We start from the raw sequence: 15,253 nt of genomic DNA, 5'->3' as shown, positions 1-15,253 counted from the left end.
GTGTTGCTTCTCCTATATGAGTCATAGCTCTGTATTCTAATTTGAATGTTGTTTGCTAGCCTTAGCTGTTTCAGGGAATGAAATCAGTTGAAGAATTTGCAAACAGGAAAATAAGTTGTGGTGAAATGTGAGAAACCAATATTTATGAAACATTATTATCTGTACAGCCTTTGGCATTTTCCATGGGTATCACAACTAGCAGTTACCAGAAGTCCCTGGGCAAGTAAAATTCTCCATCTCATCTGATAGAAACACTGAAGTTTTAAAAAGAGTAAAGTGACACATTCAGGAGCACACAATGGCAAGTTGTTGACCCTAGAACTGAAATCCTTTAAACTGTAACACACTTTTCTTTACAATATGCCTTTGTTCTTCTTCATTCTCAGGCTGCCATAAGAAAGATTGTGCTCACAGTCTCTTGAAGTGGACTGGAAACTTGCCCCAAAGTGTTCTGATATATCTCATTGATAAAAATCAATGAGTGTCCACATAAGTCAATTCTATTAAATTTATAATGTTACACTATCTCAAATTATCAATACTTGTCTATATCTATACAAGTCACTGAAGATGTAGGAAAGACACTGAGAGATATTCCATACATTGCTTTGTCAATACTTACTCTGCCTACAGGTTAATCATTACAAAGGACTGTGAGGCTCTTTCATTATAATTGAAATCACAGAACCAATCTCAAGAAAGGTCCAGAAAGATATCTTCACAAGACACAGGGCATTAATCTATTGGAAGGCTGCTTCTCCTAGGGTTACTTGGAAATAGGCAGAATCATTGGAGACATTTTCTCTTGGATAATCTGGCTTCTAATGTTCATGACACATTTGGAGTTTCACTAAGGATATATATGGGGAAAATAAGTAACAATCCTTCTCTGTTCTCACTGTGGAGCCCCCTATTATTTCCATCCTCAGTAGTATCCAAAGGTAACTGTCTGAAGATCCACATCAGTGGCTGAAATAACTGTCAGAGAAGGCGAGCATATTACCTTTGCCAAAGGCGACTAAACTTCAGTATTCCCTGTGGCTTCCATGTGTTCTGTATTTGTATCCCATGCTGATTTTGCCAATAATGCTTTTCACATGAATAAATCACTGTTTTGTTGAAGATTTTTACCACCCATTGATAATTTTACTTTTAATTAGTAAAATATAAGGTTTTTTAAAAAGATGTATTTAGGGACACCTGGGTGGATCAGCGGTTGAGTGTCTGCCTTCCGCTCACAGGATCCAGGATCGAGTCCCGCACTGGGCTCCCTGTGGGAGGCCTACTTCTCCCTCTGCCTGTGTCTCTGCTTCTCTATCTGTGTCTCTCATAAATAAATAGATAAATCTTTTTTAGAAAGATGTATTTATCTTATATTTATCTTAGAGAGAGAGAGTGTACATGAGTTGGGGAGGGGCCGAGAGAGAGGGAGAGAATCCTCAAGCAGACACCCTATTGGGTGCGGAGCTTCCATGTAGGGGCTCAATGTGGTGGCTCAATGATGGGCTTGTTCCCAGGACCCTGAGATCATGACCTGAGCTGAAGCCAAGAGCCAGAGGCTTACCTAACTGAGTCAGCCAGATGCCCCCATAAAATATAGTTTTTAACAAGACGAAGAGGTTTATCAGAAACAGTTGTGAATTGAATGTTCTGTTCTGTGGGGCTGCTGATCCATGGGTTCTTGTTTACTCAAATCAGAACGTAATAGGGAAGCCCTTTGGAGCAGGTGACAGAAACAGAGTTTTTCTTCTCAGTTTTAACATTTGAAAAAATCTCACCCAGGGGACACCCCAGCCTAAATGTGACTCATGCATATGCCTCACTGTCTACAAAGAACAGCTGCTGCTCGGTGTCTTCATTCTCCAAGGACGGCCAACTAATACCTCCATTAGTCCTCTTCTGTTGTAATTCAGTAACTGAAAATCAATTCATCCACAAGGAAATGGAATTGATGGAACATTATCTTTTAGATCCAGATGATCTTCTTGTTTTCATCCTTTAAAGATAATCTCTGTCATCATTGCATATCCTTGCAGAGTATGTTCAAAGTGAGAGATAGTACCAGATAATCTAGGCAATTTGTCGTTGGATTATCATATGTTTAACAGAGAGTGCAGCTGTACTAAATAGTTTTGCTGGCCTTGAGAGCATGATGTGGAGTTTGACATCTTTATTTTTCATTTATCCCCATAAGAAAGCTAGAATTTGGACAATGGAAGAGAAAAGTCTGCAAAATCACCACCCTCTCTCTTCTCAGTGCCATGTGGCCTTTCAAGAAATTAGGAAATGGGTTATCTCCTTTCTTCACTTTGTCAAAACTTTGTCTCAGAAAAGACTTTGTAGATTACTTAATGTAAAGGTACAGGCATGTAGTTGGTGCTCCATAAATATGAAGGATGGATGGATGGATGGATGGATGGATGGATGGATGGATGGGATTCCCGGGAAATTAACTTGCATCGATTTTAAAAAATCTATCTATCTATCTATCTATCTATCTATCTATCTATCTATCTATCATCTATCTATCTATCAATCTATCTATCTATCTATCTATAGATTTTATTTTTATAGCAGCTTTAGGTTTACAGAAAAAAATGAACATAAATTAAAGAGGAAGCCTATATATTCCCTATGCCCCTACTCTTGGATTCCTATTATTATTAACATCTTGCATTGATGTGACACATTTGATTGATGGACCAATACTGATACATTATTATTAACTAAAGTCCATAGGACTTTGATTAGGATTGACTCTTTGAGTTGTAAAGATCTATGGTTTTTACCAAATTCATAATGTCATGTATTTACCATTACAGAATACTTTCACTGCCCTAAACACCTGAGCTTCAACTATTTATCCTTCTCACCTGTCCCTCAACTCTTGGCAACCATTGATCTTTTTATCTTTTCTAGAATGTCATATAGTTGGAATCATGTAGTATGTAGCCCTTTCAGACTGGCTTCCTTCACTTAGCAGTATAAATTTAAGGTAAGATTCTCTGTGTGTGTGTATGTGTGTGTGTGTGACTTGATAGCTCATTTCTTTTTATCACTGAATAATATTCTATTGTATACATGTACCACAATTTCCTTATCCATTAACTGACTGATGAACATCTTGGTTGTTTCTACATTCTGGCAGTTATGCTTCTATAAGGAGTCATGTGCAATTATTTATACTTGGATAAATACCTGGGAATGTGATTAATGGATTATGTGGTAGGGCTAAGAAAGCTTTGTAAAAAATTGGGACTGTCTTCCAAAGAGATTTCCATTTTGCATTCCCACCACTAGTGAATGAGAGCTCCGGTTGCTCTACATCCTTGCCAGCATTTAGATCAGTGCTCTGGATTTTTACTATTCTAATAGGTGTGTCATATCTCATTGTTATTTTGATTGTGCAATTCCATAATGGCTTACGATATTGAGTATTTTTCAAATGCTAATTTGTCTCTGTATATCTTCTTTGGTGAGGAGTCTGGTCAAAGTTTTGCCCACTTTTAATTGGGTTGTTGGTTTTACTGTTGAGTTTCAAGTGTTCTTTGTATATTTTGGATACAAGTCCTTTATTAGATAAGTGTTTTGTTAATATTTTGTCCTGATCTGTGGCTTGTCTTTTCATTCTCTTAACAGTATCTTTTGCAGATCAGAAGTTTTTAATTTTAATGAAATCCAACTTATTAATATTTTTATAGGTAATACATTATTTTATTTTTTTACTTTTTATTTTAATTTTTTTAAGATTTTAAAAATTTATTCACAAGACACACACACAGAGAATCAGAGACATAGACAGAGGAAGAAGCAGGCTCCATGTAGGGAGCCTGATGAGGGACTCAATCCCAAGACCCCAGGATTATGACTTTAGCCAAAGGCAGATGCTCAACCCCTGAGCCACCCAGGCATCCCAAAATTGCCTGAGGATTTTGAATCATAGTTATAAAGCCTTAAATAATCACACCTATAGGAAAATGTATATGCTGAGGCAGGAGCCCAACATGGGGCTCAATCCATGACCTGAGATCATGACCCAAGCTGAAAACAAGAGTTGACTATTTAATGACTGAGTCACTCAGGTGCCCCCATAGGTCATGCTTTTTTTTAATATATATATATTTTTATTTATTTATTTGAGAGAGAGAATGAGTGGTGGAGAGGATACAGAAGGGGGCAGAGAGAGAGAGAGAGAGAGAAGAAGAGGAAGAGAGAGGGAGAGAAAGAGAGAGAAGACCCTTTGCTGAGCAGGAAACCCAATGTGGGGCTCAATTCCAGGACCCTGACATCATGACCTGAGCTGAAGGCAGTCACCCAACCGGCTGAGCCCCCAGGTCATGCTTTTGATGTTGTATTTAAAACTCTGCCAAATCTAAGGTCTTCTTTTTTTTTATCCTATGTTATTTTATTATTATTATTTTTTAAGATTTTGTTTATCTATTCATTCGAGAAGCAGAGAGAGAGAGAGGCAGAGACATAGGCAGAGGGAGAAGCAGGTCTCTGTGGGCGTCCTGATGCAGAACTTGATCCCGGGACCCCAGGGTCATGACCTGAGCTGAAGACAGATGCTTAACCGCTGAGCCACCCAGGCATCCCTATCCTATGTTATTTTCTAGGAGTTTTATAGTTTTGTGTTTTATATTTAGGTGTATTATCCATTTTGAGTTGTCTTTTGTAACAAGTATAAAGTGTAATGTCAGTGTTTAGATTCATTTTTTGTTCATGTGAATGTTCTGTTATTTCAGCACTATTTGTTGAAAGACTGTCCTTCCTCTAAACTATTGCCATTGCTCCTTTGTCAAAGATCAGTTGACTATATTTGTGTGGGACCATTTTTGGTCTCTCTATTCTGTTTCATTGATCACTTTGTCTGTCATTTTACTAGTAACACTGTCTTGATTACTGAGGCCCGATGTTTGGTGAGACTGAAGTCAGATAGTGTCATTTCTCTGGTATGATTTTCTCCTTCAATATGGTGTTGGCTTTTCCATTTCTTTTGCTTCTTAGAATAAACCTTAGAGTCAGTTTGTCAATATTCACAAAGTAACAGTGAGATCTGATTAGGATTTCACTGACTTTATAGGTGAAGTTGGGTAGAACTGACAGCAGTATCGTGACTTTCTATTCATGAATGTGGAGTATCTTTCCATTTGTTTGGATATTATTTATTTAAATCTTATTTATTTGTATCTTTCTAAGATGGATACTTAGATGACTTAGTTTATGTCATTCAGCTTTCCTTATCTATGCATTCATGGCTGTACATTTCCTCGTCGGGACTGCTTTTTCTGCATCCCATAACTTTTTATTGGTTACACTTTCATTTCCACTTAATTCAAAACATTTTTTTTTCTTTGAGACTTCTTTGGCTCACATGTTTTTTTGGAATTGTTTTGTTTAATCTCCAAATATGTGGGATTTTCTAGCCATCTTTCTCTTACTGATTTCTACTACAATTCTATTGTATGAAAGCATACTTCATGATGTTGACTTTTAAAACTTTGTCAAGGATTGTTTTATTCCCAGGGATGTGTTCTATATTGGTGAATGTTCTTTGTGTGCTTGCGAATGTATGTTCTATTGTTAGATGAAGTAATCTAGAAATATTATATAGATTCAGCTGATTGATGGTGCTGTTAAGTTCAATTATATCCTCACTAATTTTCTGCCTGTAGGATCTGTCCATTACTGATATAGGGGTGTTGAAATCTTCAACTGTGATAGTGGATTTCTCTTTGCAATTTTGACTCATCTATTTTGACACCGTTGTTAAGAGCATACACATTAAACACTGTTACGTCTTTTTGGAGAATTGATGTCTTCATCATTATGTGATGCTCATCTTTTTTCTGGTAATTTTCCTTGTTCTGAAGTTTGCTTTGTCTGATGTTAGTATAATTTTTCCATCTCTCTTTTGACAACTATTAGCATGGGATAGCTTTCTCTATCACTTTACTTTTAACCTATCTGGTTAAATAGCCTTTATATTTAAGTGTTGTTTTTTTTTTTTTTTTATAAACAACATATAATTGATTCTTCATTGTATCTTCTGAAAGTCTCTGTATTTTAATGTATGTATTTAGAACATTCACATTTAAGAATGATTATTAGTATATTCGAATTAATATCTACCATATTTGCACCCTATTTTTCTTCATTGCTTTTTTCTTTTTTTAAAAAAATGACTTCCACTCCTTCTCTGTCTTCTCTAGCTCTGAGTATTTATATGATTCCATTTTCTCTCTTCTCTTAGCATGACAGCTTTATGCTTTTTTCTTTTTACTTTTTTTAGTGGTCACACTAGCTTTTGTAATATACATTTACAAATAACCCAAGTTACTTTCAAATAACACTAGAGGGGATCCCTGGGTGGCGCAGCGGTTTGGCGCCTGCCTTTGGCCCAGGGCGTGATCCTGGAGACCCGGGATCGAATCCCACGTCAGGCTCCCGGTGCATGGAGCCTGCTTCTCCCTCCGCCTGTGTCTCTGCCTCTCTCTCTCTCTCTATGACTATCATAAATAAATAAAAAATTAAAAAAAAAAAAAGATTCAAATAACACTAGATTGCTTCATGGTTAGTGTAAGTAGCTTATAACAGAGAATTTCTAGTTCCTCCCTCTCACTTATTATAATATTCTTGTCATTCATTTCATTTATCTACAAGATGTAATCACTGGATACACAGTTGTTATAGTTATTTTGAACAAACTGTTCAATCAATCAAGAATAGGAAAAATAGAAGATATTATTTATCTTCATTTATTCCCTATATAATGCTCTTTCTTTATGTAGATCTGAGCATGACCAGTAACATTTTCTTTCCTTCTAAAAAATTATTTTATTCTTGCAAAGCAGACCTACTGGACACAAAGTCACTCAATTTTTGCTTTTCTGAGAAAGTCTTTATTTCTCTTTAATTTTTAGATGATAATTTCATTGGATACAGAAGGATGGTGTTTTCCTTTTTCTTTTAACAGCTTAAATATTCCACACAACTCTCTCCTTGCTTGCATGGTTTCTTAAAATAAACCCAATGTATTTCTTATCCTCATTCCTCTGTAAAGTAATGTGTTTTTTCCTCTGGCTTTTTTCAAGATATTCTCTTTGTCTTAATTCTGCAGTTTGAATATCATATGACCAAGTATAGATTTTTGGTATTAATCTTGCTTGGTGTTCTCTGAGTTTTGTAGGTCTGTGGTTTGGTGTCTGTCATCACTTATCCATTTTCTTTTTTTTTTAATTGATTTTAGGTGCAGGGGAATGGGGAGAGGGGCATAGAGGGAGAGAGAATCTCAAGCAGATTCCATACAGAGTGTGGAGCCCAACACAGAACTGGATTTCACCACCCTGATCACAACCTGAGCCAAAATCAAGAGTTGGATGCTTAATCAACTGCACCACTGAGGTGCCCCTACATTTCAATTCTTCACCATTTCACTTCTTTGTACCTCCTCTCTCTTTCTCTTTTTCTTTCCTCTCCCTCTTTCTCCTTCTTCTTGTTATTCCATGTATGTGTCTGTGTCTTACACCTTTTGCAATTGGCCCATGGTTCTTGGATTTTCTGTTTTATATTTGTCATTTTTTTATCTCTTTGCATTTCAATTTGGGAGATTTCTATGAACATCATCAAATTCACTGTTGTTTTTTTTCTTTGACCATGTCTAGTCTATTGATGAAGTTATCAAAGGCACTCCCCATTTCTGTTACAGTGTTCTTGATTTCTAGCATTTCCTTATGATTTTTACTTAGTTTCCATCTCCTTGCTTACATATTCATATGTTCTCACATGTTGCTTACCCTTCTGTTAGAGGCCTGAGCATATTAATTACAATATATATATATATATACATATATATATATTTAAAGATTTTATTTATTTATTCACGAGAGACACACACACAGAGAGAGAGAGAGGCAGAGACACAGGCAGAGGGAGAAGCAGGCTCCATGCAGGGAACCCGACATGGGATTTGATCCTGGGATTCCAGAATCACACCCTAGGCCGAAGACCGGCGATTAACCACTGAGCCACCCAGCGATCACCTAATTATATTTATTTTGAATTCCCAGTCTGATAATTCCAAAATCTCTGCCATTTCTGAGTCTGGTTCTGATTCTTGGTTTGTCTCTTTAGAGACACAAAAATCCAAAAAAAAAAAAAGGATTTTTGCCTTTTGGCATACTTTGCAATTTTTTGTTGTGGAAAGTGACATGGTATATTGAATAAAAAGAACCAAGAAAGATCCTTAGTGTGAAGTTTTTGTGTTCATGTGTCTGGAAGCTAGGCTGTGTTTACCATGTGCAGTATCTGTGGTGACTGTCTGAGGTTAATGTATCCTTCAGTCTCCATGTTTCTATCTCCCCTGTTTTCTTTGGGTATCCCTAGAACCTCCTGAAATGGGACTGAGGCTTGCAGTTCTTTTAGTTGCAATTCCCTGTTACCATGCTGAAGTCCCATCGATTGGAGATAAGAGTAGGAAGGGGAGCATTCTGTAGTGAGGAGATTAAGTCCCAGTCTCTCAGTGAGCCTGAGTTGGGTATTTCCCTCTTCCCAGATCAGCTAGTTTCAGTAGAAACCCAGGCAGTAGGGCTCTGGTAAAATTGTCCTCCCTGAAGGCAAACCTTTGAAGGAGTACAGAGTCCTGGGCTGATTTCAGAATGCTCACTTTGTCTCACTCCTGTAGGATGCATGAGAGCTTTTTCTCAGAACTTCACTCTGAGGACACAGGAGGCTCCTAGTGGTAAAAGTGTGGGGCCCTCAAAACTGAGGTTTTTAACTCCCAGGCTCCTCTGCACTGAGCCTCCAGCATTTATTCAGTTATTTTTTTCATTTTTTCAGTTTTAATTTAAATGTTTCTGCTCTCTGCTTGGAAATGATTTCTGCTCCTGGATGTCTGTTGGGGGAAGCCGTGATTCTCTGTACGTGAATGTCTGTCCCTCCAGTTGTTCAGGCAGTAGTTTGCCTGTGACCTTGAGTCTCTGAGAGAGAGAAAAAGAACTGTTAAATTTCATTTGGTTCAACTATTTTCTGGTTATGGGGATGGGAGTGATGCTTTCCAAGTTTATACATATCAGACCAGGAACCATGCAAACACTCTGCATGGATTCTTGAGTTAGTTAAACACCAAGCATAATTGCTTTTTCTTCATTTTATTAATGTGGATGGAGTGGTAAGATGAAGGTGAGAGTATACAACTGATATCTTTGTATGGAACTGGAGCCATAACTCCTGTTTTCCTTTGATATGTTTAACTTGTGCTGAAATTCATGAAATACAGATCTGGGAATATTGCTGCTTAATTTTCTTTTTTTTAAAAGATTTTATTTATTTATTCATGAGGGACACACATAGAGAGAAAGAGAGGCAGAGACACAGGCAGAGGGAGAAGCAGGCTCCATGCAGAAAGCCTGATGTGGGACTTGATCCTGGGACTCCAGGATCATGCCGTGGGCTGAAGGCAGGCACTAAACCACCGAGCCACCCAGGGATCCCCTACTGTTTAACTTTCAACTTTATGTTAGAATTTAATATTTTATTTATTTATTTGAGAGAAAGAAAGAGACAGAGAGAGAAGGAGAGAGAGAAAAGAGCAGAGGGAGAGGGGCAAGCAGACTCTGTTCTAAGTGCAGAGCCTGATGTGGGGGTCAATCTCAGGACCCTGATATCATGACCTAAGCTGAAATCAAGATATGGGCACTTAACCAACTGAGCCACCCAGGCACCCCTACATGTCAAAATTTATAAAATTGAAATTAAGTTATATTTATACATGGGTTATATAAACACATGTTATGCTCATATGTTCATGTATATTAATATTTATATATTTCATATCTATGTAGTATTGTCTTACATATTTAATTTTATATATGCTTATATATATAATATTTACCACCTTCTATAAGAGGAAAACATTCTTAGGAGCTATAACTCAATAAACATATTACATGCACTGGGTTGAACAAGACAAGTCTAAAGCCCATTTTACCCCTTTCCAGTTAACATCCTTGTTAGCCACTGACTATTTTAATGGACATGGCTTATCTTGATGAAAAAGAGCACATGTTTTGGATTAAGACAGTTTGGGAGCAAGTTTCACATCTACACTTGTGAGCTGGACAATCACTTTGGGAATGAGTCCCTTACTGACTCAATGGTAATGTTAATAACACTTTCCTTGTGTGATGTGCTATTGTGAATAAATGCACAAGGGTAGCCTGGAGCCCATTATGTTATGAATACACCTTGTTATTGATGTTTTCATCATCAGTGGCATCATAGTCATTGTGGTTTGTAGCATTTTTTTTTTACACTTTCTGAAGCTTTTTTGTTCAGCTTTAGGGGAATTAAAGAACACGATTGAGCACATAATCTGGGTGCGGTGCCCAGAAGCTCCTGGCTTCAGCTCACTTCAATTTCCTGGCATCTCCAAGATCAATATGTGCAGCCCAGAACTTTCTTCTAGGCTCTGGAGCCATATCCCCAAATTTCTCATTATTCCTCTCTATCCAGGAGAATAGGGAAAACCAATTCAGTAGCTCATCTTTCCCCACAGATCAATTTTAGCCAATTAAATTAGCAAAGATTTAAACATATAATGAAGGCTGATAAATTCAATGAGTTAGTACTTCTCTATACTGACATGTGAGTTTAAATTCCTTTATTAAAGCATTTTGGCTCTACATATCAAAACCATTCAGATATTCTTAACATTTACGCCAGTATTTTTACTGTTGGCAATCCAGCCTAGAAAAATAATCAGAAATGTGGACAAATATTAGTGTGCAATTTATTATATCATTTCCTTGTAGCAGGGAAGTTATTGGGTATTGGCTATATGTACTTTCACAGTATAGGAAATGCCAGCTACATTATGTGAGGTGAATAAACATTGAACACAGTTCATCTGTGTGAGCATTTCAGAATAAACATTGTATGTGAGCACACTCAATGTACTTATGGGGATTTTAGTACTCAGTAAAGTTCAAAAGCCTGCCTGGAAATGAGGATATTCCCAGTTGTTATTTTCTCCTCTATGCATTTCTTTAATGCCACATTTTATAATTCTGATAAATTAAATATGAAAGTACTATAGAAAGAAGGAGTAGTAGCCCCACAATTATGAAAACTGTGTTTTATAAAGAGCATAGGCTTTCTTAATACTTTTGTTCAGACTCCAACAGCTGGAGACTCAAACAGTGCACCCTGTGATTTGTTTGTGGTCTATTTTTAGGGTTATTATTTTAGTGCTTATTTAGTGTTCCTCATACATCAGGCAAAATAGTACACATTGTAGCTCTCACTTTGAGAAAGCAAAGGAAAAAAAAAAGTCTAGGGAAAATGAAAGGAACAGAATATAGTGCCTGCTCAGCTCCTCAGATGCTGATGTCCAATATCCTTAGTAGCTTCCTCTTTAAAGCTCTTAAACTACATCTTAGATTGTGCATGGAGTGGCCATCCTTCCCCATCCTGCTGCAGCTCCCATAGCTTTTTTTACTTATTTATTTATCTGTCTATCTATCTATCTATCTATCTATCTATCTATCTATCTAGAGAGATTGAGAAAAAGAGCATGAGCAAAGAGGAGCCGAGGGAGAAGGAAAGAGAGAATCTCAAGCAGACTCCATATTCAGCAGGAACCTGACATGTGGATTGATCTCATGACCCTGAGATCATGACCTGAGCCAAAATCAAGAGTGGACCAACTGAGCCATCCAGGTGCCCCTCCTATAGTTTTTCCTATAAAAGACAGAAGGAGCAGAGCAGGTGCTTAGCTCCTGGGGGACCTGACCACTGTCAGGAGCCTGAGAAGGGAAAGATGGGGGAAGAGCCCACACCAGCATTTTATTTTCATTGTTTTCATTGGAAGACCACATTCCTCTGGCCACTTAGATATATTGTTGTTTTCCTGTCACTGAGGAAAGGAGATTCTGAAAAGCTAAGTAAGGTTCATGGCTAGAGATGGCAAGGTTGGGCTGGGAGTCCCTGGTGTGTAACTCGGAGCCCGCTTCCTTGTCCACTCAGTCATTGTTCTGTGCTACATTTTGGGGGATAAGATAAGGAATCCTGTCTCAGCTCCCAGCTCCCTTGGGAGTGAGTGTGTGCCAGCCCCCCGGGAGATGGGGGCAGAGCTCACAGGAGGCTCAGGGGTCCATGAGGAGAGGATTCCCAAGCCTGTGGGCCGGTCTTCCCCTCATCCATTACCACAAATCATGAGCTTCTTGCAACCGTGCCCTCCTGGTTCCTGCTCTCTGCCTTCCCTGCGGTGAATTCTACACACTGTTGCCAGAACACAGCCCTGAGCAGGCTTTTACCTGGCACAGAAAAGGTCAGCGACTGAGAGTCTGAACTCGTAACCCCACCTGGCATTCAGATGGCTTCAAATCCGTCCTCAGGCACCTGTCACAACTCATTTTCTCACGTGTTCTGTGTGCACCTTTGAAGCTAGTCCAACGGCATTGAGCTCACCTGCCTCGTCCCAGGCCTCCCCTGTCCTCCCACCTCCAGGGACTCTCTACAGGCCCTCCCCCTGCCTGGAATGCCCACCCACATCCCACATCTCTCAGCAACGGGCCACAGCGTTGTCTCTCCCCAGCCGGGAATCGTGGTTTCCATCTCTTCTGCTCTCAACACATTCAACATGAAAGCGTTCCAGGACGCTGGTCATGTCACTGTGCCACGGTGGGGGCGACGTCACAGAGCACAGTTGGCTTCTGGGTCCTCATTCTACACATGGACTTTGTCGCTTGTCCCGTGTGACTCCCTACAGAGCACTTTCATTGCCTTCAGCCTCGATTCGTCATCTGCAAAATGCACAAAGCAGTAACAAACTCACTGGGTTGTTGTCAGGAACAAAGGTGATACTGTCTTGTACCTGGCATCTGGCAGATGCTGGACACATGTAAATACGCAGCAGCCGCAACATCAGTCTGTGGCTCTATTCGATGTCTTCTGTGTCCCAGCTCCTCTCTTCTTTACATTTCCCCTGTGAGGGGGTCCTGCCATCGTCAGCCTGCTGGAGTGGAGAAATGGGGCACACAGGGACAGAACGATGCACCTGAGTCCCGTGGCACTGACAGGTCCGCACGCCCTCTCTCAGGGATGGCGGTGAAGCCTGCACTTCCCACCACACCCAAGTGCTGTCATCCCTGCCACCCTGCCTGCTCCAAGCCACCTGTAGACTGACGGCCCCCAGGAGAAGGGAGCAGATGGGGATTCGTTTTATCCCTGATGTACACGATCGGCAGCCACTTTGGGGACATAGAGAAAGAAACCTGAGCCTGCACCTTCTGGAGGGTGTAGATAGCATCCTGGAGTTCTTTTGCAGCCAGGATAGTGCCTATCTGAGTCCAGACGGTGACAGGGCGGTTCACGGCCACTCTCTGCCTGTTCACAAACACACGGATGCCAGGTAGCACGGGAATCCTACAGCCCATCAGGGTGTCCGTTGCACAGGTGTGCAGCCCTGTTCATTGCTTACTTATTCCATCAAGGGAGGGTAGCGTCACTAAGTGACTAAGGGGTCACTAAGTCCTGCCCCCGTTAATTTTCCTCTTTAACTCTTCAGCTGGAAGAAAGCTCAACACATTTATCATCTCCATAATTCATTCTCACGGCACTGCCTTGCTGGGCTGCTTTAGCCAACTGGCTCTCCTCCGTGTCCTTCCATCCATGCCACTGACCAGAAATGTCCACGAGTCCTGGTATTTCAGCCTCATGGGACTTTCAGGGATCACGTCTCATCCATTTTCTCCAGCAAAAGACAAGTCACTAAGGTAACTTACTCTTATGGCCTTAATTTGAGAAATACGTGAATTTTTTTTTCTGTATTTTATTTAATTCATTTTAATGGAATGAATGTGATAACAAGGAAAGAGTGTTTATTCTGTTTCAGCATAAATATTCATCGGTCAATAATCCAGGGAATTATCAACAAGATGAAGAAAATAAAGAAGTAAACCTGCTAGCTAAATATATTATTGGAAATATGTATAGCCATACTGGAAATGAGGAAGATTTGACGTCTGGGTATTTATAAGGTTTTAAGCATTATTTCCTGGAGGATCCCTTCCAGATCACTTTCCTTTCACACAGAGAAAAGCAGTGTGGTATCTGGGAGCCCTTCAGGGTTAGTCCTGACCACCCACCCCTCTGGGTGGTACTGCAACATTCACACACCTGTGTGTTTCATTGAAAGATCTCGAACGTACTTGTTTCTCCCTCCAGCTGTAAATGCAGCTCATATGGGGATGGGACTTGCAGCTTCCCCCATTGAAACTCCTCCACTGCCTTCCAAGCTGCCGTGAGGGTTGCCATGCTCTTGGCACATGCCATGTTTGCATTTCTCTTGCAGTGACATCAAGCAACACACCCCGGGAGGGGCCGTGGCCACCACTCCCTGGTGCCCAGCATCCTGACCTCCTCGGGCAGTCCCACCCCAGTCGGCCAAGGGCTGAAGGCTGCACTAATTAATTTCTCCCTCCTCATCCCACGTGCTCATCTCAGGGTATCTGGTCTCTAAATCGACTTCCTGGTCCAAATTAGCTTAATGCACCACAGAAATCTCATCTCGACCTCGTGCCTCAGGCAGTAGGCAGTCTCCAGGGAGAAATCAAACACTGAATCAATCTGAAGAAGAAGAAAAAAAATAGAACTAGTGCATCAAATTTATTTTCAGCACCTTCAAGATTAGAAAGGGAGAGGGGAAGAAGTAGCCCTTCCCTGCGGAGTAGCCCTCCCTGTGGAGTGCTGGCATGTGTGTGTACGCGCTCACACACAGAAGTTCTCAACACAGTCCTTGGCTCCTCATCAGATCCTGCTGGTGCCAAAATGCAAAGTGTGCATTTATTTGCTACATCAAGGCATAGAATAAATCGTAAGGTAACGGTCTAAGCAATTACCTCAAAGTTATCACCAGTTGTCTCTCCTAATTTGGCCTTGCGCTCATGTATGTATTGTTTAAAAGTAGCAGTTAGGTAGGGACTTTCAATGTGTAGCATGCCACTTGAGTTCAGAATATATTTCTCAGCCCTGATGCCAGTCTTCGGCATGTCTGCTGGTGGATGGAACAAGGATGCGGGAAGAGGGTTCATCTGCAGGTGTGTGAGGCTGAGCTGCGACCTGATGGGACCTGCCGCAGGGATGCTCAGGCCGGTTCCCCTCGTGGCCGGCAGGTGGCAGCAGAGACTCGGGATGGGCCCGGCACCTGCAGTCCCTGCTGTAAATGCCCCCCCTCCCACCATTCATCTTCAGC

Source organism: Vulpes lagopus, chromosome 2 (genome assembly GCF_018345385.1).
Source record: "Vulpes lagopus strain Blue_001 chromosome 2, ASM1834538v1, whole genome shotgun sequence".
Taxonomy (NCBI): Eukaryota; Metazoa; Chordata; class Mammalia; order Carnivora; family Canidae; genus Vulpes; species Vulpes lagopus.
The sequence above is the reverse complement of the archived record's forward strand: the minus strand, read 5'-3'. Positions refer to the sequence as shown.